The 25261-nt window shown below is 49.6% G+C and overlaps 1 long non-coding RNA gene across 3 annotated transcripts in view; it reads right to left on the bottom strand.

Annotated features, from left to right (window-relative positions):
- The window catches only part of LOC141424975 (uncharacterized), a 43577-nt gene that overhangs the window by 10799 nt on the left and 7517 nt on the right, over positions 1–25261 (bottom strand). The gene's annotated exons all lie outside the window — the stretch shown is intronic.

Genomic DNA, 25261 nt, shown 5'->3' with positions numbered 1-25261 from the left:
GACAATAAGACTCTGGGATCCCTCTGCCTCGAATACAGTACCTGAACCTACTTGTCCCCGTCCTCCAAATGTTTATGAGCACCTACTGTGCACCAGGCCCTGATGGCATCCTTGATGACATGGAGGCTTCCTCTATGAAGATACTATGCTTTACACTAGCACTGTCCAGCAGAGGTGAGTATGAGGAGGAAAAGGCTGCAGGAGGTGCTGGGTTCCCATGTGGGGTTCGGGAGTCCTCCTTGAGAAGATGACATTGAGCAGAGGCTGGAGCCAAGTGAGGGAAAGAACTATATAAGTGCCTCAGGAAGGTACAGTCCACACAGCAGGCTCAGACCTATAGGCACCCTGAGGCTGGCAAGCAGGGTTGGAGAAAGAAAGGAGCCAAGGATGACATCTAAGATTCTGGCCTGAGCAACTGGAAGAATGGTGTTTCTATGAACCAGTAAACTGTCTTTTATACCTAAGCCCACTTGAAATTAAATTTAAAAATCTTGGAGAATTCAGAGATTGAGAGATAGGCTAGAGGTAACATGGTAGGAAACAAAGACAAAGGACGAGGGACGGAGAGGAGAGGTGCATGCCTGCTGAGGCAGCAGGAGGTAGGGTCTCAGGAGAGAATGAATGCTGGGGCTAGAGTACTGCAGCCTCCTTCATGGGAAATTCCAACTCAAACAAGGCCGTGACTCTCCCTCCCTCACCTCTTGGGTTTGGGCACCATGGCTGACAAGTGAGGAAAGAAAATAGATGTAGGAATCCTGGACCTGCAGGGGCCAGGTACCATGGTTCACACCTCTAATCCCAGCTACTTGGGAGACAGAGATGGGAAGAATCATAGTTTGAAGCTGGCAAAAACCTTTTTTTTGGGCAAAAAGTTCTTGAGACCCCCATCTCAACCAATAAAAGCTGGGTTACTTGCAAAGCATAAATAGAATGATCATAGTCCAGGCTGGCCTGGACAAAAATGGGAGACTCTATTCAAAAAATAACTAAAGCAAAAAGAACTGGAAGTGTGACTCAGATGGTAGAGTGCCTGACTAGCAAGCACAAGGTCCTGAGTTCAAACCTCAGTATTGCCCAGAAGAAAAGAAGGAATGAAGAAGGGGGGGAGCAAGGGAGGGAGGGAGGATCTAGGAGTCACTCAGGAGAAACAAAGCCCTTTGCTGTGGGCATCCTTATGATCCCTTGGGCTGGAGGTCAGAAGACCTTGCTGCTTATGTGCATGGGAGGAGCTCATCCCTGCTCTCTATGCTCAGTTTCCCATTCAGAAATGCCAAGGTTGGTTTGGATGATCTTTCAGACTCTTTGCCACCATACTTCAACCCTTCTGCTCTGCCTTCAGAGGACCAGGTGGGTGAAAAAGGCTCTTACATGTGTTGAATACCTATTGTGTGCAGCACCTCGAGCTGAGAAGAGACCAGAGGAAGGAGGGGCTAGAGCCACCCAGAGAACTCTGGACTGCTGGAGGCTGGAAACACAGGGCTGCAGGAGCAGCGCAGGGAGGTTGGGGAGCCCAGCCAAGCTTCTGCTCACGAATCGCTCTCGGCATATGCTCCTCATTTCATACATCATTTGCAAGGAGCTGCAGCCACTTTGCACTGTCTCTTCCTGCTCCAAGAGAATCTGGGCTTTGACTTCGCTCTTTTCTTCCCCAGCTACTGCCCTCCACACTGTCCCTGTCCACTGCATCTGGAGGCCATCAACAATGTCTTCCTCTAGGCTAGACAGCACTGAGTTGAAGTGGATGGAACAATGTGCCCAGGAAGGTCTGGATGGTGTGAGAAGCATGCACAACCTGGGGGCTGTAAGATGCACACAGCAAGAGTGGAGCATGTCAGCTCTGAGCACAGGGCCTGGGAGGGTGTACCAAGCAAGGCAAGCAATGCCCAGCACTGCTGGAGGTAGGTTCCACCGGGAACTGCTATGATGCAGCAATGAGGAGAACACCCACAGTGGGGTAGGTCCCCTGAGGGTCAGGGGCATCACTAGTAGATTCAGCATCAGCAAATACTTGCCTGTGTCCCAGTAGCTGGGGATGCAAGTGATGCCTCTGTTGGGCACCCTAGAAATGTGGGCAATGTGCAGGTGACCAGGCCCAGGCCTTGCCACAGTTATCTTCAGGCCTTAGCATATGGTAAGTGCTTGGTGACAAATGACTGAACGGACCGAATGAATAACACTGCACCCTGCTGCACTGATGGATGGGTCCCAACACTGCCAAGGGCCAAGGACTCCTGCCAGCTCTGGCCAAGGCATCAGGGACCTCTGACCCAAACAGAGGACTGCAACTCTCTCTCTCTCTTTCTCTCTCTTTCTCTCTCTCTCTCTCTCTGTGTGTGTGTGTATGTGTGTGTGTGTGTGTGTGTGTGTGTGTCTTCCCCCCCACCCCCACCCAGTGTCTGGCCTTCTGAGTGGAAAGAAAACAAAGAAAGTTCTCTTCCATTGAAAAGAAAGTTCTACTCCTCCTCCTACCAAGCCCAGACTTTCTGCTTTCCCTCAAAATCCACAGCCACCACAAGGCTCTAATCGGGAAGAACCCACACCATGTCCCTGTTCTGGGGTGCCCACCCCCAGCCTCTCCAGCCTGAACCTGAAGGAGGACAAAGACAGTCCAGGGAGCCCTGCACAGCAGAGCAGCTAGGTGGAATCCACAGTCTAGCAGATTCCCACTAGCTTCCTTCCATTCACTGGCGTATGAGAACAGGCCCCTGCCCTGTGCAGCTGACCGTCCCATAGGGGAGAAAACCAAGAAGTAGGCAAACCACATACCTGAGGGTATTTAGTGTGAGGATAAGTACAAACAGACAATACAAAGTTGTGCTGGCTTCTCTCCATTTCTTTTCCTGACCTCAATTCCATTCTTTCCACTCTGATCTGCTCTGCACTGTGGGGGCTGAGTGGTTCAGGCCGTGTCCCAGGGTCCCTGACAGCCAGCTTCTAACTGTGCTAAGCAATGGGAGACCCGGGCAGAAATCAGAGCACAGAAGAACAGAGAAGTGCGGGCGTTTCCTCCCCTGCCCCTGCCTTGCTCTTTTGCCCAGGTTCTGGTCATGACTGCAGCTCTAGCCATAGCCAGGCTCTGGTGGTGCCACAGCTGCTAGCCACTGGGTCCCTTCTGCTTGTCCACACCTCTTCAGATTCCCAGCTGAGTGTACCTTGCCTTCCTGCTTTGTCCCTGACAGATGCATGGGACATGATAGAATGTGCTGGGAAGCAGGGCGCGACTGGAAAGGCAAGTTCAAGCTTGGGTAGTTCAAGGCTCGGAAAGAGCTTGTATGGAAGCTGGGGTGTGCCTCAAGTGGTAGGGCACCTGCCTAGCAAGTGCAAGAGCCAGTGTGGCTAGAGAGCTGTAGGAGAAGGGAAGTTGGGGAGAGGATGATGTCAGGAGGCAAACATCAAAATATTTGACAACCGGCTCAGCATAGGCAGCACCTGTTCTGAAAGGACTCCAGCTATAAGTGACTGTGGCACTGAGGGCTGTGTCTGTCAGGGTCCAGAGAACATCAATGGCCCTGGCAAACTGGCCATGGGTGGACCATTGACTAAAGGGGCTCTTTACACTGGGGTGGGCAGGGAGTCACAAGAAAGAAGGAGAACTCTAGGACTAGAACAACCCTGGGCAAGGAGACAGCTGCTAGAAGCAAACAGTCATGTAGAGAAAGCTACTGTGGACCAGAAGACCTTCCATCAGGGAATGTCCCCAAGCTGGACAGCCCTGCCAGGTAAATGCTAGGGACATTACACCCACCTGCTCTGCTCCCTCCTCCCAGGAGCCACTCAGAAGCCAGAGACCATCCATCTGTGTCACTTTCCAAAACCTGGAGTGAGATGAGTTCTGTAGAACCTGGCTTTTGAGAGGCAACTAGAAAAGACCCCGCCCTCCAGTCACAAGAGACTTGGACTTGAAGCTGAGCTGCTTCAAGTTCCACAGGAGGGACAGCCTGGCCCAGACACCTCCCTGAAGGGGTCTTTGGGGGTAACTAGGATGTATCAGGAAGACAGGTACATATCCTAGGAACCAAACCACGGGGCTACCAGCACAGGAACCCCAGGGACCCCACTCTGCAGGAGGTAAATCCACTGGGCTCCAAATCCCACAGATTCATCACAAGAGAATCGTCATCCTGGGGGTGTTGGTTTTGGTATCTCTCCACAGGTAAAATCAGGAAATGCCTGAGGCTTTCGAGAGACTGCTGAAGAGCTCCAGAGCAGGAGGAGGCAGGGACCCTTCCTAGACCCAGCAAGACCAGGCTGACAAGTGGAAGAAGCAGGGTGAAAGGCTGCCCACCCATGGTGAGGGTTAGGACAGATGTAGAAGATGCCTGTGTGTACACCTGTGTGGGAGGGACTAAGATGCCCAGCCAGGGGGACAAAGTATGGGCTGAATGATCCCTAGTGGGTCTGACAGCTGTTTAGGGTTTCAAATCCTATGATTCTGCAGGAATTCAGAAAGAATCAGGGGCTGAATTTTTCCTAGCCTGAATTTTGGGGTCATAAGCAGCCCTAGACTTGAATTCAGAAGCCCAGGGTTCAAATGGCAGCTGCATGGAGCAGGTGCACATAAAGATTGCTTTGGGGGAGAAAGAGAGAGCTGATGTCTGGGATCAGGTCACAGCTTCTCAGCTGAGCCATCCATGAGCGCAGCACTAGCGCTGCCCATGTATGTGTCTGGCATCCTCTTTTATGTCATCTCAGCAAATGCCTGATCCAGGCTTTACAGATGAGGAAACTGGGGCTCAGAGAGGTTAAGTCCCTCACCCTTGCCCTGCAGCTGACCAGCAGTGGAGCCAGGAGGCAAGCCCGGGTCTCTGAATACAAAAGCCTGGGCCCTCTACCTCCAGGCCTCCTGTCTAGGGGAGAAGGATGGCCTCAAAGCCTGAGTTCCCTTGGCAGACGCTGAAGTCTCCAAAAAGAGCTCAGAACACGCTAGGCTCCATGACTCCTCCTCCCAAGGCCAAATCCTGCCTGATTCATTCCTTTAATATGGATGGAGAGGAGGCAATAGCTTCCTGAAGAGCATGTTAGGCCTTGTTAAATTTAAATAATTGCCTTAATAATCACAGGGTGGAGACTGCACGGCCAGAGACAAATGGCTCTCAGCATCTTCCGTGGGTTTTGATGAGCTGGGCATTACCATGGGGCACTGGATGCCCCTGTCCCTCCAGTCCACTTGTGTCCAGTGCCTTTCTCCTGCTGCTCTTCCAGGGCCATGTCAGGAGGTGCAGGCAGCTGGCCTAGCAAGGAGCCCCTCCAACAATTAGTCATGTGGGCCAACCCTGAGTCCTAGGGCACTTCTAACAGGTGTGCTCATAGAGGTTCTGGCTCCCACACTAGAGAGTGATTCAAGAAAAACCTTAAAAAAAAAATACAGCTCAGAGAGGTTACATGACCTACAGAGAGCCACATGGCCAACTAGAGGAAGCACACAAAGTTTAAGCCTGACTCCATATACTCTTCCCACTTCATCACATGGCCTCAGAGGGTCTTTTGTGGCTCCCGAGAAAGACACCTGTTCCTGGGACAGGTGCAATCTTATCTGGGAAGACATCTAACATTGTCACTCACTGACTGTAATTTGAAGCAAATTGCCCCACTTGTCTGTGCCTCGAGTTCTTCTGTAACATGGGATGTTGGGTCACTGTGAACCTTGAGTGAGAAGACAAAGGTGAAAGTGTTCTATAAATTGTAAGGATGGTGCACACTGAGGACACAGATACTGATGTGTGAGCCCTAGGGAAAGGCAGATTCCAGCAGGTGTCAAGGCAGGGGTTGGGATAACAGCAGAGATGAACAGTGGGAGGGGACATGGGCTACGAAATGATGAGTGAGTCCCAGCAGTTTCCTCGGGAGAAACATGTAGTGACCTGGGAGGTGGGAGCCCAGGCCCAGGAAGACAGGGGCATTCTGGTGTGACACAGGCAGCTGGGACAGAAGATCATGGAGAATTAGCAGCAAGGGACCAGGAAGCCACACTTCTCCAGGACAGGGCAAAAAGTGTTCAGAGTCACTGTGCAGGGCTAGGCACTGCAATGGCCACATCTCTGGCTCTCTGAGCCATGGTTTCCTCTCTGAACAGAAATAGAGAAAACAGATCTGTTTTGCAGGATCCTTGTGAGTGTTGGCAATAATATATGAAATAATAAATGGTTTCCATTGTTATCATGATTATTAGAAAATTATAGATGGCCTCTGAGTCTGTTTTCTAGGCTGTAGGGTAGAAATTATAAGATCTATGTCACGTCTGTTTTGAGAAACTAAGTCATAGTCTAAGTGAGACTGCCAAGTGCAGGGCCTGACACACAGTGGGGGTTCAACACCCACCAGCTCGTCCTCACCCACCCTCCTCTTTCTGACCCAATGAACAGATGCAGAATCCATAGACAGGCATGGCTAGGTAGGTTTTATCCTAGATAGAGTTCCCAGCTTTCCCTGAAAGGTAATAAGCTCCCCAACCCTGGCGCTATCCAAGGAGAAGTTGGATGGCTTTGTATTATTGAAAGAAGGTGACAAATTTCAGGCAGGGAATTGGACCTGTGACCAAAGTCCCTTCCAGCCTAGAGGATCCTCAATCCTATGACTGCAGATTCTGGTATAATTAGACTGCCCAGTCCTGGCCTATAGTAAATACAACTTGGACTTGGATTCAGAAGGCTGTAAGCCAAAGCTCAGCTCAGCTTCTTCCATTTTTTCAGGTCCTGTTCATGGCAGGTGAACACTAAAAGATTTTTCCTTAAGAAAGGATAGACACCTCCCTCTACAGCTGTTCTCCACCAAAGCACACATCGAGAGGAAATGGACAGCCCTCCCCTGGGAGTTCCCAAATTAGGTGGAAGGCAAAGGCTCTCCCACAATAGACAGAGGCCCCCTCATGCTGAGGAGCCCCAAGGTACCATGGCAAGTCCCTCATCTGCAGCCCCAGAGGGAGATGAGCATCCCAGGTCTCACCCAGTACATGTTCTCCAGCTCAATTACAGGCTCAATTTTCTTTTCTGTTTAATCCCCAAATCAATATGTGTTCATACATATTTAATCGGGAAACTGTTTTTATTAGAGAGGGGATTAGTTTAACATCTTTCTCCCCACCACTTAGAAGACATCCGTCATTCACAGGGAAGATGAATAGATGAATGAGAGGAAGGTCCATGTACAGGCTGGGCATGGTACCCAGCCAAGACAGGGACACTGAGATCCCCACCCCTAGATCCACATCCCTTCTGCATGGGGCTGGGGTTCTTCTGCCTCCAAATTCCTCTCCCCAGACCTGTCCCCACCCCCAATTCCAGCTGTAGGTTTCTGCCCAGGAAAGCAAGCACCCTTCCAGACCTGTTCTCAGAAGCCAGAACAGCCAGGGCTAGCTTCCTGCCAGAGGTCAGAAAGGGGAGGACTCCCCCCAGCCTTGCCTTTCAGAAGTAATAGATATCTCCTTCCAACTCTAAGTCAAGGCTGAGCAGAATAAATTATCACCCTTTCACAGCGTAATCACTGTCACACTCAGCCCCGGCTACCATCTGCTTCTTCACCAGAATCCCCACCTAGGCAAGCTGGAAGAAGCAGAGGACACAGGGACATGTAGGTCATTGTGCTGGCCAGAGACACACCAAGGGCAAGAACACACTGGAGCTGGCAGCCAGAGGCCTGAGCAACTTTCTCAGCACCCCTGTGAAAGCAGGTATGAAAGGGGTGTGTCCAGCCCCAGCTCATTCATCTGTAAGAGCCACATTCTAACTTATCATCTGTATCTCGCACAGGAGGAAACTGAGGCTCAGCAGGACCAGAAATCTTGCCTGAGATCTCACAGACAGGAAGTAATGACACATGGCCATGAGCCAGGACCACATGGCTTCAGGGTCTGTGCTCTTAGCTGTCTGGCTGCACTGCCACCTCCCTCTGTCAAACAGTTATCCTCTCCTCCCAGCCATTTAAAGTGACATCTGTAGACAGCAATATTTTGGGAGCCACAGTTATAGGCAGGAAATTGCCAACCATCATGGAACCTGGGGACTTTAGGTGTGGCCAGTGCCTCAGCTCATGACTGCCATCTGTCTCCCGTACCTCCTCATTGACTGACACATAAGAAATGCATGTACTGAGCACCTCTGCCAGGTCTGTGCTCAAAGCCGGAGCACATGGGTAAATAAAACCAGGTACGGTTCCTCTCAAACATAACTCAGAGTCTCACGAGTGAGGGGTATCTGCAAAGGAAGCCAAGATCCTGGGACAGTCCTGGCATAACCCTGGCACAGCTTTCTTTCCACCTCCAGCCTCACCCCAATCATCAGCCAGCATGCTGAAGCTTGCCCACGGCACAGCCATGCACATAGCTGGGGTTTGCCCTGCATCTCTCCTTCCCAGAACTCACCCCACTTGCAGAGACCAGGCCTGTCTTGTTCACCACTGGATCTTATTCATCACTGTAGTTGAGAACAAAAATTGGGGGAAGAGGAAAGGAGAGGGAGAAAGGGACAAAAATAAGAGAGGGAGAAAGGACAGACAGGGGAAAGGAAGGAGAGATGGAAAGAATAAGGGAGGAGGGAGAAGGGGAAGAAACTTGAGCCACTTTGAAAGACCAAGCATCCCTAAGGGCACTTTGTGGTCCTCTCATTTTGAGCTGACGTTTTCCTTGATTCCCAGAAACTCACTGGGGACCTGCTGCAGTGAGAAAGGGTTAGTACTTAGGGACTTAGCCCTGCACAGAGGTCAGAGGTCCAGGCCTCTCTCCTCAAAGCTGCCAGAGGCAGAGGGAAGAGCAGGTCAACCTCAAGTCCAATAACCCATGAAGTTGACAAAGATCAGGCAGCACCTGTGGTGTCACATCTATGCTTAGAGCATGCAGACCTTCTCCACATCTTCTGGGGCCACCCAGCCAGAAGGGCCCCACTTGACACCACCGAGGCGGACTGGGGCAGGCACAGCCATTCCCTGCTCACACTAACCACTTGGCAGTCGGTGTTTGACGACGGATTAATTCTTGAACAAAACAGATAACGTAGGCAGTGTGATTCCTCATTTAGCTGTCAGATTGGGATAAAAAATGTGTGTGAGAGAAAACCCAAGGGAAAAAATTGGATAATGATGAATTGTGACTGAATGCTCCAAAGAAACACAAGCTGTCTCCCCCATTGTGTTGTGCCCGCTGTCACTTAATCTGCAAATATCCTAGGTGTGCAGGGTCCTCTCCTTGGCATTTTTTGGCCCTACCTAAGAAAAACTGGGTACATTTGCAGTCTGTGGTTTCCTCAGTAAATGCAGCAGTGCATCACAGCCACAAATGCCCCCCAGGATGTCCTCTGCCCACCCCACTCAACAGCGCTTCACCCTGTCACGCATCAGAAGGTGCCTTTGCACAGCAGACTTCATGGTCTTGTTACGATGCACGCTCAAAAGCAATGGGAGGAAAAAGTGGGGAAACAATTCTTCTGCTATGGTAAGTGTCAACTCTGCCTGCTTCTAAAATGGACATGTTGTTTTACAAAAGAAAGCATGTACAAATGTACAGGGGTAATGGATTAAAATGGTTTCCAAGATCCAGAGTTGTTTGGTTAGGGGCAGGGATCAGAGTAAACGCCTGTCTCTGGTTGTTTTGTCACACCACACAAGAATTAGCAGCCCTCAGAACCTCCTGGGAGATTGGGCCAGCATCCTTTTCCCCAAGGACAGCCCAGAACCAAATGCCATGACTAAGGAATCTCATCTCCCTGATGACATCTGAAAACAGGAAGGCAGGAGACAGAATATGTTGACTTTTAAGAGGCAGCCTGCCCAGGGATGATGGTCTGTGACCTCAACACCAGCCAGTGTAGGTGGCATGCCTGATGACCTTGAAAATGTCCTTTCCCTCTCTTGGTACCTGTTTGACCATCTGTAAAATAGGAAGCTGGCCTGGATGACATCTAAGTCTCCTTCAGGGACTTAAAAGTAGGCTTCTGGGATGGCCCCCACAGTCCAGGAGTTACCCTCGTTGTGGGCACCCACAGGGAGCAGATCAGACCAAACCCTCCTAGAGAAGAGTATGTCTGGAGGTGACTCATCCAGTAGGAGGGAGGAACATTCCATTCTCCAGGCGGACTCGATGGCAGTCAGAAATGGTGAGTGAATCAAATGGCCTCACGCCAACCCTAGGAAGCAAGAATTGCTATCCCATGTTATTTCATTTCTTTTTGGGGTGTCAGGGTGCTGAGAATTAAACCAATGGCCTCATGCTTGCTAGCAAGTACTCTACCATTGAGCTACATCGCTGGACCAGAATCCCATGTTGGAGATGGAGAAACAGAGACTCAACGAGATATAGTAACTTGCCAAGAAACCTAGGACTGTGCCAACAGCCAATCTATTACCAAGCCTTGAGTTCTACCTCCAGAGCACTGTGAACTCTGCCATAGATCTCCATCCACTGCTACAACCCTAGTCCATCCCTCCACTGCTGCAGCAGCTTGTCTCCGGGCCAGTGTCCCACCATCAGCCAGGGATGACCCTCTAAAGTGTGGCATTATGTCACCCCCACCTAAGCCATTCAATGGTTCCCCATTGCCCTCGGGATGAAATGCATCTTCCTTGCCAGGGCATTAAAGAACCTCCATGGTCCCCACTGACCTCCATAGCCTCACCTCCTGCATTTCCTTCCTCTGACCCCAGCCATGTAAACCATGCCTGGGACAGGCTGCGAGGCACGTTCTCTTTGCTTCTGGTCCTTGGCACATGCTGTTCCCTCTGCCTGGTGCACCCTCTCCTCTCCCTCCCATTTGGTTCTGTCACTTTTCAGGGCCCCCTTAGGTGTCACCTCCTTCAGGAGAAATCATAGTTCCCCAGACCCGGTTAACTTTATTCTTCCAGAGCCCCTGCACCCTCTGCCTTGCTTTCTGCTGAAATGGCCCACATGCTGTCTGGAACTCCCCCTACCCCTCAGCCTTAACTCTGAGACTATAAGGACTGCATCGGCCTTTTTGTCACTGTCTGGTGAGCATGCAGCACCATCTGGCACACAGTAGGCACTCAAGCACTGTTTGCTGGAACGAATGAATAAATGAGCGAGAGAGTGAAACGATGAGGCCAGAGCAAGCTTTCCTTCTGCACATATCCAAATGTATAAAAAAGCACCCGGCAAGTCCATCAGTAAGACAGGCACTCGTGCCTCGCAGCCTGTCCTTGGCTGGGAGTCGGTGATGGATTTCCGGAGGTGATGCATGGGAGCATGAGAAGGGCGGAGTGGACGCATGGAAGAATAGAATATAGATTTCTATAGATTAATCATTTGTCATGCCTGCCACTCGGCACGCTCTCGCACACACTCTCTCCCTCTCCGTGTCTCCCCCTTCTCCTGAAGAAGCACTGCTCATGCTGCCCTTGGAGCAAGCAACGGGGGTGCACACTCACAGACACACATGGAGCAGCATCACAAACACACTCAGAGAGACATTTCGTGAAAGTCTGCCTGTCACAAAAGTCCCCACACACAAATTCAGACACAGGCCCTGCATCAAATTTTCATTGAAAGCTTCCCTACCCTCAGAATAATGTTCACACTGACTGACACACAGAGGCACACTACTCTCACCCACAGAGAAGTGCACTTTCTCTTGTACACAGGATGCAAGAGTGCATACCTGCTCTTATACACAGAGAGGTGCACATTGGCTGCTGCACACAGAGAGATGCGTGCTTGCACACACACACACACACACACACACACACACACACACACACACACACACACATTCACTCACTCAAACCTGTCCTTGCCTTTAGTCTTCTCCCCTTACTTCCAAACACCCATCTTCTTCCCTGTGGGGCTATGAGCCCATCCAGGACTGAAGCAGGGCACTGAGCACTCACCCTTTTCTCTCTAGGGGAGAAAATCTCCCCCCAGAGACTCCTGAGGCCCCACTCTCCCAGTGAGAGCCTCTTCATCCATTCCTGTATCAAGCTCCCCACAACCCAGGTGAAGGGCAGAGGGGAAGGTCCAAGGAAGTACAGAATAAAACCCCCTTGGTTAACACCACTGGCCCTGCTTCTCAGGTGCTCATGTACCCTGTGAGTGGCTATGATGTGACAGAGTTGCTAAGGCCCTCCTGACCTAAGGTGCCCCCACATGCCCTATCCCAGTCATCTGCAGAAACATTGAGGTTTACCTTGTGCTGCCCTTGGCCCCTTCCAGACCACCATTCTGACTCTGGTTCTTAGAATCCCACATCCTCTCCTTATCCCAGCAGGAAGCTGGGTTACACCTATTACAAACCAATCAGAATGTCAGTCATCAAACTGTTATTACTGGCTGCTTTGAGCTATGTCCAAAAGGATGAGCAGTTCATTTTCCAGGAACTGCTCCCATGAAGCTTGCCATTCATGGAGATCCACACATTCACAAAAGAACCAAAGCCAAGGGCAGAGATATGACCTAAATAAGAACAGGTTACTGCTGGCTGCAGATCAGCAGGCAATGACCCTGCCCAGATCTACAGGCCCCATCAAGACTCATAAAGAAAAACTTGCAACAAGAATGCTCTCTGGTCTATGCTCTGCTCCCAAGCATGGTGGATCTCTGAACTGCAGGCAGCTCTTAAACAACCCCAAAGATGCAACAAAAAGAACCAGAATTTCGTGATTGTGTCTAACTGTCACATCAATTTTATAGCTTTCTGAAGGGTTGGAGGTGAACCTATGGGCAGCCAAAACCTCAGTGGGAGCACCACTGAGGCTCAGGAAGGTCATCATTTCCTTTTGGAAGTCCTTGATCATCTGTCAGGGAAGTTTTAGGGGTACCAGAAGGAAGGGACCCTGAGCTCCTCAGCCCCTAACCGGAGGAGCTAGGCTGGGCTGCGGGGGCTTCTTGTGTTCTGCTGGACTTGGTTTCCTGGAGCCTCTTTTTCCTCCCTGGAGACCTCTTCCACACTACATCTCTATGGATTCTGAGGCCTGAGGAAGGGGGCAGTGCATGGAACCACATCCCTTTACCTTTGATCTCAGCCATACTCAAGTTTCTTCAACATACAGCTGCCTCTCTCCCTCTCTTCCCATCTCCCTTTGAAGTCTGTAAAGATGGCTATAGATTACAGCCATTTCAGTCACCTGGAGTGAGACTTTCTCAGGCTGCCTTTCTTTTGCTGCTAGCCTGTGAGCTCCATCCAGAGGTTCCTGAAGCCCTTGCTCCAAGCTGGCCAAAGTCAGGGTTTCTGCCTCCTTCCAGGAACAACCCAGCATCTCTTTGCCTTGCTCCCCAGGAGACAGCTCTGCAGTGACTTTACTGGCCTTTCAAGCATGGCACCCAGCTAAGAATCCCAGGGAATGTAATCAGCCCCTTCCACCCCAAGTTGCCAAGAATGGTTTGGGGGAACTCTCCATGGTGCTAGAGCCCACATCATCTCTCATGTCACAGAAGAGTTTAAAAATCAGCCCTCAAAATGATGGTCTGCTCAGGACTTGCTGAGTGGAAAGCCAGGCAGCAGCTCTCCTCCCTTTCTGATACAACTTTGATTTCCTCTGGGCACACTGTCTCTCCTCCATTCTTACCAAGGCTCTCTCCCATCTGCCTCTGCTCTGCTCCCTCTTCAGGCTCCACCACCCTTCTCTGCAGCTTAAACCTTCCAGCACTACCTCTGACATGCTGCTGGCAATCTGAGTGAACATTTCAAAGCACAAATCATGTCATTCCTCTACTCTAAACCCTTCAAGGGCTTCCCATTGCTTCTGCAGTGAAGATTAAACTCTATACCTTCTTGACATACCAGGCCCTGCAGGAGCTGATCCCACCTGGCATCCCAGCTTTATCCCATTGGCCTTTTTGCCTTCTCACCATGCTGCCTTGCTTTCTACCTGAGGGAGGCTTTGCTTATATCATCCCCTCCTCTGCCATCATATTCATCCATTTTCCATTATTATACTAAGATACCTGAAGTATTATGCTAAAATACCTGGGTAATTTTATAAGGAAAAGTTTATTTTGGCTCATGGTTCTGGAGGTCCAAGGTCAATGGATCACCATTTAGTGATGACATTCTTCCTGGCAGAATTCAGAGCAATACAAGACATCACTTGTCAAGAGCCAGTGAAGATGAGTGTGTCTATATATGTGTCTTCTGGTCTCCCTCTCTCTTCTCTCTCTCTCTCTCTCTCTCTCTCTCTCTCTCTCTCTAAGGCCACCAGGACTCAATCATGGGAGCTCCACCCTGGTGACCTTATCTAATCCTAACCACCTCCCACCCAAAGACCACTAAACACCATGTCAGATTAAGTTCCACCCTTAATATCTCACAATGGGAACTGAATTTCAACACATGAAGCCTTGGAGGACCCACAAACCATATCCAAACTATAGCACTCATTGTCCAGTAACCTCCTAACAGAGCTCAGCTTGTGTCACACATCCCCTGGCCTCCCAGGTTAGGTCCTCCTGGAGTTGCTCCCTTGGGACTGTTCTCCTTCAAAGCACTGGCCTTGGTCACCATTAACCACTCATGTGTTGACTGACTATGAGTGTTGACTGCTTCTACTCTACCCATTAACTGAGAGAGAAGAACTTATGTGTTTTTATTTAAAGTCACCTTCAGGGCCACACACACTGTCTTGGCATTGTGGACACTTAGGTAGATAGACAGATAGATAGATAGATAGATAGATAGATAGATAGATAGACAGATATACAAATATACATTTATATTTATTTTGGAAATATGGAAGTTTGAGCTCAGGGCCTTGCATTTGCTGGATGAGTACTCTACTACTTGACCCACACCCCCAACCTTCATATATATTTATTGATTGAATGCCTGAGTGAATGAAAAGGGGCTAACTGCCCATAGGTTTAAGGGAGCTGCAGCCCCCAGCCAGGTCACCTCAACTCTCAAATTATGCATTCTATTGAGTGAAGCTGGTTCCTAAGAAAGAAATGAGACAGGGCCCTCCCCTCAGCCGTACTTGGACCACTCAGAGCATGCCATTAAGTGTCAAAGTCATTAACCTGATTTCACATCTTGGTTGCACCTCTTTCTTAGACATCCAGACATGAAGAAATGAAACACAGTGATCACAGACGGCCTGGGCCACAACCCAAGAACTTCACAAACCAGCCCTCCTCTTGGTACATCCTAGCTTAAACACTCTCCTTTCAGCCTTACCACTGAGGCCAGAGAGATAGCTGGACCAGAAAAATCCTAGGGCCTCATAAAAGACATAATCCTAGAAAAGGCAGAACCTGAAAATCCAGACCCTTGACCCCCAACCAGATAGTCACTGTCCCTGCCTTGCTCCTGTCCGAAGCCCAGGCCCTGTGGGCTGCCTTCATTCTGCCCCAAACCCTTTGGGAGCACAGAGCACAGCACTGAGGTCTTTGGCTACCTTTGAGGGTTGTACTGGCTGTCAGCTCAGCCCTCCATCCCCACCCTCCTCAGTCCCCTTCTGCTCTAGAGAACCACACTCTTGCATTCTGCTAGGATTAAGATATACTTTTCTCCGTTGTCATCCCCGCGTCACTAAAACCAAGAGAAAGAACCTGGTTCTTGTCTTCCAACCCTCTCTCCCAAACACCTTTCAAAGGGAAGTGGGGTGGGGAGAGGAACCACACAGTAACACCCCCTCACAGCTCCAGGCACTTTAATGAATTCTAGCCTTCAGGGAGAACGAAGCTGTGTTAACGGTGCTGGTAAAAAATGAGGGGAGGAACAGTGAAGCAAATTTCTTTTTATTGACTTTTAGTGAGCTATTTAATCCAAACAGCTCATTATCTGCAATATAAATATACTATATAATGGATTTTGCAATAAGAACAATTAGTTTTGCAATTAGCATGAGAATACGCTCTCCCCCAACTGCAGAGAAGGCAAGGCCCAGACACCAGGGGCGGGGGAGCTGGGAGAGTGGGGGTGGGAGGGAGAGAAGTAAGACTGCAGCCCTCCCGGTAGAGAGGAAAAGGCTGTGTCCCACTTCCCTCCCCAGTGTGACCCCAGATCTTCGGGGGCACGGCCAGTACAGGAGGCAGCAGAGCCACGTTGGTTAAAATGCAGGCCTGTCACAGATCTGGGCTCAGACTCAGCTCCATCACTTCCCAGCTGTGCAACCCAAGGCAAATCATTAAAGCTCTCTGAGCCTCAGCTTCCTCATTGGAAGAAAAGTAAGTATTGTTAAACTACTTCCTCATGGAGTTGTCATGAAGGATGACTTGGGGTGATGTGCCAGTGCCAGGCACATGAATATGAACCCTGAGTGGGATTCCTTTGTATCTCCAGGGCTAACCTTTGAATTTCTAGTGCCTGGTCCCCACATAGTGGGCACTTAAATATTATCTGTTGAATAAATATCACCAAGTAAGTAAAATTAAATAACTGCTTGGCCCAGTGGCTGGGACATAACAGGAACTTAATAACTATTCCTTGAATGGAGATCGCTAAGTAAATGAAACTCAGGGGCTGCTCCCCTCCCTCCTGTCACAGGCAGAAGCTTTGCCATGGGAAGCCCTGCAGGTGACAGGAACCCATCTACAACACAGAGCATCCCCTACAGGCCCCAGGTACCAATACCTTTTCTGGAATCTCTCACCCCAGCACTCTTGGCTGTCCACCTCACCTAGCTCTTCAGAGACAGGGCCTCCCACCAATGACTCTCTGTGGCCCAGTCCCTTCCTGAATACAGCTCTGGTTCAGTATTTGTCCCTCTGGCTGGCCCCAGTCTCCTGTGCCCACCCTAAACTGGAATGTTGAGCACACTAGTGCACAAAGAGACAAGGGCCTACATTATGCTCCAAAGGCCCAGAGAAAAGGTTTTGGGGTTTCTCAAGCAATCCCAAACACAGGCAATCTGTGGAGCAGGGAAGGAACAGACTCCCAGCCAACCAGCCTGGGTTTGTGTGCAGGCACTCCATTTCCTAGCTATATGACATCAGCAAGATCCTTGACCTCACGTGACTCATCCATAAAATAGGGATCACTATAATAATAATGATCCTCATAGCCTTGAGTTTGGGGAGAATTAAGTCAGCACTCTCTGGGAGCACTAATGCCTGTCACAGTCAGGTGACATCCCACCATCATGATTACCGTCATCTGCTGTAGGTTTGATTTTGTTTTTCTGCAGTACTGGAGCTTGAACTCAGGGCCTACACCTTGCACCACTCCACCAGCCCTTTTTTGTGATGGGTATTTTTTCGAGATAGGGTCTCTTGAACTATTTCCTTGGGCTGGTTTTGAATTATGATCCTCCTGCTCTCTGCTTTCTAAGTAACTAGGATTACAGGCGTGAGCCACCAGCACCCGGAACTCTGCTGTAGGCTCTTAAGAGCAATCCATTCCTGGGACCCCACTCCTCAGGCTCCTGGCCTCTCTCTAGAAATCTCTGCTGAGTGTCTCGCTCCCAGTATAGCCAGCTCTTTCATGTCCTTCACACCTCAATGAGGCAGGATTGGGTAGTGCACAGGGGAGGAATTTGAGGCTCAGGGAGGGACTGTTGATGTTGTGCTGCTGACCAGGGGTAGAGCCAGAACTCAATCCTAGAGCTTTCTAAATTCCAACCCCTTCTCCAGGGGCTGAATGGGATGCCGGAGAAAAGAGCCAAATCAGGGAAAGAAAGAGTCCCTTAGTCCTCCTGGAGTCTCCAGATGTCCTACACTGGGCACTGCTGGGTAGCTACCCAGTGGTTGCAGCAGCCAGTCTGGAGGGAAAGGGGGAATGACATTAACTCAGCGACCAGGTCAATTGCATGGACACATGCTCTGAGCACCAGCAAAAAACAGGCTTCCTGCCCTCACTGAGGAACCCCTGACCTTGAGCTGACCTTCAGCCTCCACCATGGCCAGCTATGGATGGATGCCCAACCATGTGCCACACGTAGCTTCCAGGCAGAAAATGGAAGTGTCCTGATGTGGATTCATGGTGAGGAAGGCTTAGCAAGGTGGGTGGCAAGAAGGCCTCTGAAGTCATCAGTCCACCCAGAGGCTGATGGGAATCACTCTGGACTTACAGACAAAGTGCTGATTTCAAAGTCACCCAGCCCAGAGTTCAAGACCAAGTTCTATCATTTACCTGCTGTGTGACCTGGGAGGAGTCACTTACTCTCTGAACTCCAGTTTCCTCCACTGCAAAGTGGGTGCTCCCAGAGCTGGAGCAAGATGAAGAATGAAAAATGAAAACACTTTCCAGCGCCCATCAAATTCAAGAGGAGAAGCTCTCGCTGTCATTACTCTGCTTTAAAATGCAAGGCTCTGGGCAAAGGTGTGGCATCAAGCCAGGGAGTGTGTGGCTTCCTGCCCACTCCAGCCTCACTTTCCCCACCTGCCCAAGACTTTGGGGCAGGGTGCTGTCCTTGCCCTTCCCACCCCTTGCTGCAGCCACCCCCGAGCTGTCTGACATGTGTCCCTGCCAGCCCATGGCCTTTTCTCAGGAGAGCAGAACAGAGTGGAGTGCTGTTAGTCACGGTGTGGAGAAGTGCAATCCATCGGAGGAGGCCAGCGGATGCGGAGAGGTCATCTCCATTACAAACTGGCTGTGATTAAGCCATTACTTACTGTAATGGGATCCTTTCAGTCGGAGGTGATGCCTGCCACAGCCGATAAGCTGGCAACGGCCACTGCAGCCCGGCAGGCTGCAATAACACAGCCTCTCCCCTCTGTGACAGGTTCAAGCTCTCACGCTCATCCAAAAGTCCATTTTCCAGCACAACTGGGTACACTTCCCTGTGACAAATGCCTGTTCGCCTTTAATCTGTTACAAGCCGAGGAGGCCCAAAGGAAGCACTCCATCATGGGCAAGAATGTTTCTATAAGCGTGCTCTTTGAGGGCCCCAAGTGAGGGGCAGGACCTGTTGTGGAAGGGATGTCTGTGCAGTTTTTTGCTGTGTTTTGTTTTTTTGTGGAGGGGGTAAATGGGCAAGGTCAGGATCTCCACTAGATGGAGAGAATTGCAGTGGTGTGTGGGCCTGTGAGTGTGGGGCTCACACAGGTGTGTTCAATGTGCCTTCCTGTGCTCATGCATGGGGAGAGCGCATACTCTAGGATCCACATGTGTTGGCATGTGTGTCTGTGAGGACAGGAGGGGGGTGAACACTTGTAATATGTGAGGAAAGATAAGGGTAGGGGTAGATATGTGTTCAGATACTTGGAGTATCAAGCATGCAAGAGTAGTTATGTGTTTGGTTCCTGCGTGCACGCACACATGTGTGAGAGAGAGAGAGAGAGAAAGAGAGAGAGAGTAGGAGCTTCCATGCTGCCCTGAGGCCTCCTGAGAGTAGGTGGAAGCCTGCACAGAGCCCCACAGGTCCTCATAGCTCAGACCGAGGTGGTCCCAACACAAGGAAGTGTCAGGGGGATGGGATTCACTCTGTGTTGGAGAGTTAGGAATGAGGGGAAAGGTGCCACTGATCAAGGACCTCTACCCCCAGCCCAGATTCTGGTTGCAGATTCAGTGTCACAGAGGGTCCCGGGGGGGCAGGGGGAAGGGGGAGAAATGACCCAAACATTGTATGCACATATGAATTAAAAAAAAATCAAGAGCTGAATAGTGTTTATCCAATCACAGCTTTTGCAAAAATCATATCACAAAGCTATGGAATATTCATAAAAAGTTCTGAAAGGAATTGCAAAAAAAAAAACCAAAAAACAGAGGGTCCCAGGATGGGGATCTGTGAGAAGGGACACTCAGTTTCAGGTTGAGGACAGAGACCACAAGAGCCACATCCACCTGTGGATGACCTTAGAGTGGGAGGAGCAAGGCCACACGGGGGCCACGCAGAGAAGTGCTGGCAGTGCTGAGTGATGTCCAGCAGAGCTTGAACCAGAGCTCAGAGGAGCCAGACAGGAAGCAGCCCAGATGATAGGGAAGGGGTGGGCTCAGCAACCTGGAGATTTGCCAGTTTTCTGATCCAAATCTATGTCACTGGCTCTGGAGGGTAAGGAAGAGACCTATGCATTGAGTACCTGGCCTGTGCCCGGCCCTGTGCCTGGTACTTCACACACGTGAGCTCATTTCCACGCCTGACAGCATTAATACTACTGACAATAATACCAGTGCTTAGTAGGCACCCAGAACTCTGACAAGCAGTTTATAATTGAAATCTGCCTGGATGTTTAAAACTCAGTGCTGTCAAGCCCTTTGTGTGCTTTTTTTTTTTTCCAGTACTGAGATTTTTTTTTTTTTTCCAGTACCTGAGTGGTAGGCAGGTGCTCTACCACTTGAGCCATATCTCCAGCCCTTTTTGCTTTAGGCATTTTTAGTAGGGTCTTACATTTATGCTCAGACCAGCCTGAACCACTTTACCCTTCCTGAGTAGCTGGGATGACAGGCATGTGCCACCATACCCAGATGTTATTGTTTGAGATGGGTCTCAAGAACTTTTGCTTGAGGTTGACCTCAAACTGCAATCCTCCCAATCTCCACCTCCTGAGTAGCTAGGATTACAGGCTTGAGCCACAGCGCCTGGCCTCCTTGTGTATATTTTATTATAATTGTGAGCATAACTGCTACAAATGGATACCATAAATAGGTCCCCAGCTCTGGGTGCAGTATACGTGTGTGCTTCACACATGTGATCTGGTTGATAGTCATCATCATAACAGTTTATCAAGCCCCCTGTGAGAGCTTTACACCTATAATATGTCAAGTCCTTGCTGAGAAAGGAGAGGGTCAGGGCTGGGCAGCCAAGTGACCCAGGTTTCACAACCAACAAGCAGAGGACCCACCATTGGAACCATGGCTCGTTTGGAGAAGGCACCTTGCAGGAAGGTTCCAGCAAGAACACCTGCGCTTACCTCTCACCCTGAGTCTCAAACCTGCTGAGCCAAAGGCAATGCTAGGGCACTTGTTCATTGACTAATGGAGACAGGTGCTAAATTCATTAAACAGATCGGGAGAAACTGCTGGGTCCTCCGCTTAAACAGAAAAAAAAGGAGGAAAATATCAAGAAAACCTCCTCCTCTTTGCCTTTGTATCACAAAACATTCCACAAAATAAAAAATAGTGGCATCTGTGAAATCTTTAACACTCATCTGTATTGTCATGTTCAAGGTCGCACAGCGGGAGCATGTCAGAGCCAGGATCCAGCCCAAGTCTCCTGGCACCAGTCACTCTGCCAGCCAGCCTGCATTAGGGCAGTCTGTGACTTGTTTTTCTCAGTCCCCAAGAGGGTGTGCTGAAAAGTGTGTGGTTGTATCTCCTGTCAAGTGTCTAGTCGCTTCTTCCAAAGAGACATATGCAAAGGGAATAGCTAGAGTGAGGCCCAGACAAGGCTGAGGATGGGGAGGAGAAGCAAACAGGATAGGGCCCTAGGACATTGGGGGTTGGAGAAATGGCACACCCTGTGGTTGGTGGGTAGGAGACAGAAGAATGGAACTCAGAGCTACTGAACACCACAGGACGGGTGGGGGAGAGGCGCTATCTAGGCCCCTGTCTCCGTGATACCATTTGATCACCGCACTCCATCAGGCAAAACCCAGAATGCCCATCTGGAGATGCCCAGGTTCCAGGGCTAAATACTGTGCTCAGATCACAGAGTTCCCCAGTGGGGAAACAACACAAACCAGGTTCTTGACTCGACATGTCAGACTCTGGGCAACTGTGAACCTGACTTCTGAACCCCCTTGGCATAACTGAGCTATCCTCCTCGCCCTAGAGGGGCCTCAGATTTCAGCTCTACCTGGGAGCCAGAGTAATGGCACAGGCCTAAAATCCTAGCACTCAGTAGGTTGAGGCAGGGGGAGCTCAAGTTCAACTTCAAAGCCAGCCTGAGCTACAGAGTGAGTTTTAAGTCAGCCTGGGTTATAATTCTGTCACAAAAAAAAAAAGGAAAGAAAGAAAGAAACTGGAACCTTTTTGGCCTGAGAGCCAGGGGCCTGTACCTCCATTCTCTACCCAGATTCTCCTTCCCAAAGTGCTGGCTGGGGTTCTTCCTGCCCTCTGAAGGAGCCTTTTGCTCCCCCAGCCCCCTCCTCTGCCAGTCTGAGCACCCACTGCTTCCATGATACATGGCCCAGCTCAGAGCAGAAGAAGGCTCTCTGCTTCCTCCTCTCACCCTCAATGGCTTTCTGCTCTGTCCTGTTCACTCCTTGAGAAGGAAAAAACCCAATCTTGACATGGGACTCCTTCCTGACAAGTGCCTCCTTCTCTGGGTCATTACCTTGTCTGAGCTAGACTCTCCCCAATGGGCACTGCATTCACCTTGGAGGAAGGAGTAGATGGTCCAGCAAATGGTCAAGTTCAACTCCTATTTATCCTTCAGATCTCGGACCAAACATCACTTCCTCCCTGAGAAGGAAGCCCTCCCTGAGCCACCCAGGACTCTCATTGCACTATGTACCTGCTCCTCAGATACCTCGATACATTTCAGTCAAATCTTGCTGTCACTCAGTGTTCAATATTTGTCTCTCTGATTAGGCTACACAGCACTCCACAGAGGCAGGACCAGTGATTGTCTCCTTCACCTATGAATCCCTCACATTGGACACAGAACTCTGCACATGATAGGAAAGCAGTAAGTATTGTTCACCAGAGTTCAGAGCACCCTCCTCTGGGTTCCCACAGTCTGTAGACACAGCTCCTTTCCTGCCCACTGACTGTGCTCTACTCCTGCCTCTCTTTCACATCCTCGAACTCTGCCCAAGAACCAAATATGGCCCAGAGTTTTCAAGTCAGAGACTTTATACTTAAAAATCAAAATATTCCATTTATCTTAAGGGAGAACTGGCAGTGCCTGGCCACATTGCTATCTGGCAAAAATAAGGTAGGGCTGAATGGCAGCCTCCCCTTGAGATAGAGCCCCAAGTCTTAGATTGCCCAAGGCCCCCAACTCCCTATTCTTCTTATCCAGACCTGTTTCCTGCACCTCATTACCTGCCCAGACACTAGGCACTTGGGGTTGTGACCCTTTCCAGAAGCCCACTCCTCTTCATGCCAGACTGTGAGCTACCCCTGCCTGGAGCCATCACAGAGTACACATACCACGAGGAGGGCCGAATGAGTGAAAACCAGCAGGAACAGAAGGAAGCAACGAGAATGGGGAGAAGAAGCAGCACAAACCTGAGTGTTAAGAGAAAAGAAAGTCTTCCCTAAGGGACGGAGCGCCGGATTAGAGGCTCTTTAGGGATTAGTAAAAAAAAAAAGATAATTGAGTGTACCAAACACTTTGTATTTTGTCTCATTAGCTGCTGTGATGCTTGCATGCTTAAAGTTAGGGATGGTAAGTAGGTTAATCTCATTGAACTGGTTTAATAAATAGAGATCCATTTCCAAATGTCTCCCAAGGATGGAAATCCTCTTTGCTTGTGTCCTGGCTCCCAAAAGAGGCCTGGGACTCTACTGCCACCTGGTGGTGGTGGGTGCATATTGCAGGAAGAGTGTTCTAGAAGGAAAACACTGCAGGTGGGAAGGGGTGCTATCTGGCAAAAATAAGGTGGGGAAGAAACAGCCAGGGAAAACACCATGTAATGCAGAAATAACTGGTTTAGAGGAGAAATTAAATGCAGTATAACTCAAAATACAAGTACTATTTGAGGTATTTGAGCTGGGCTGAAACTGCTCTGAGATTTTAACTACAACCAGACATTCAAAACTCACTGTAACAAAAGGCAAACCAAGTCCAAGTACACATTGACAAATCCTTCTGAGTGTGGGCAGTTAGGCTCAGTCAAACCAGCCAAATAAATGTGTTTCAGGCAAACAAAACCAAGCCTGCTTTTTATATCTTCTTCTTTTCCCTGGTAAATCTACAACAACCATTCAAAGTAAGATTATTATTATCCCATCCTGCAGATGGGGAAACTGAGACTTAAAGAAGTGCCATCATATGCTCATGGTCAAACAGCTGCAATGAGTGGCAGAGAAAGGCTTCAGCTCTGGCTTAGCTTAGCTGACTCCAGGCCCTGCACCATTTCCTTACAGCCTCCTACCTGCTCCAGACCCAAGAGGGCCTCTTTGAGGGTTCAGAGCCAACCCAAAGTCAGCATTTCCCCTGCCTGTAATCTCAGCAGGTGTCTGGAAGAACTAGATAAGCGCAAAGAAGGATGTTAAAACGCCTGCCAGCCTCTTACCTTGGCTCTCCATCATCTTTTAGGCCCCTCCCCCTCAGTCTCAGTTCCACAATGCCCCGGCCACACTCACACACACACACTCACACACACACACACACACACACACACGCGCGCGCGCACACGCACACACACTCACACACAGGGGTTCTTCTGCACCCCTTGCCATAGGGGAGACTGGCTGCTATCCTGAGCCTGGTCACCTCCACACCAAGTCCACAGTGAGGCTAGGCTGCAGGGAGCCTGTCTGCTGACAATAAGGGCTTGTGCTCCCCAGAGAGAAACACAAAACCATAATTGTTCCCAGATTGGCTTGTGTGTTCTTTGTGGGAAGAAAGAATGCACAGCCATTGTGTTAAAAAAAAATAATAATACTGAAACAAAAAAATTCCAGTTCACACTCTTTTTGAATTGAGAGAAATAAGTAAACACTATTTCTGAAATCTATGTTCACTGGGAAGTCTCCTTTCATTATATTTATGCAAAAACATGAGCCAAATCTCATCACAGGTGGATAGAAGACACATTCAATAATAAAATGCAAACGCTGTTTGCAAAGAATTATAGAGGATCAAGTTTCTGGCCTATTGTGAGGAGTAGTTTAAAATTAAGACTTTTAAGCTTCATGTATCCTAATTTTATTTCACAATAATCCATGCCTTTAACTTTCCCTGTTTGTATTTGCTCCGAATAATGTAACCAAAAATCCACCAAACGCTGACTGTGAAAAGGGTAACTCATTATCTGCTTCCGCCCAGAAATAACAGAGGAAGAAAGGAAAGTGTTTGCTTGCGCTCCCGTGGTTCTTGGGAAATGTTTGCTTTCAGACACTTTGTAATATGGTGAAGTGTGGGTATTTCTGCATGGGAGCTTTGCAATTTTAAAAAGATACTAAGAAGAGTGGGAAGAAGACTAAAAAGGTTTACACCTCTAGCCCTGGTCCCAGTGGAGCCCAATCTGCAAACCCACCTGAGGAATTCTGGAGAATTCTGAGGAATTGTGTTGCTGTAGTCCCCAGCAAGCAGACAGCAGAGGAATGGCTCAAAGGACTCAGAGAGGCTGGAAGGACCTCAAACCCTGGGACCTGTGGCCATGAAAGAAATATAGGAACCCACACCAGTGGGAGGAGGGAGGTACAAAAAAAGCCACCAGAAGCCAAAGGAGTCTGAGTGTGACTCATTGTGACATCGTGGGCAGCAGCCTTCTCAGTGGTATCAAGAGTCCTGGCCACCCAGGACAGAACAGGCCTGCCAGCCGGGCCCTTTGGGATTT

Source organism: Castor canadensis, chromosome 7 (genome assembly GCF_047511655.1).
Source record: "Castor canadensis chromosome 7, mCasCan1.hap1v2, whole genome shotgun sequence".
NCBI lineage: Eukaryota > Metazoa > Chordata > Mammalia > Rodentia > Castoridae > Castor > Castor canadensis.
Note: the sequence above shows the minus strand (reverse complement) of the source record. Positions and strands in the feature narration are given on the sequence as shown.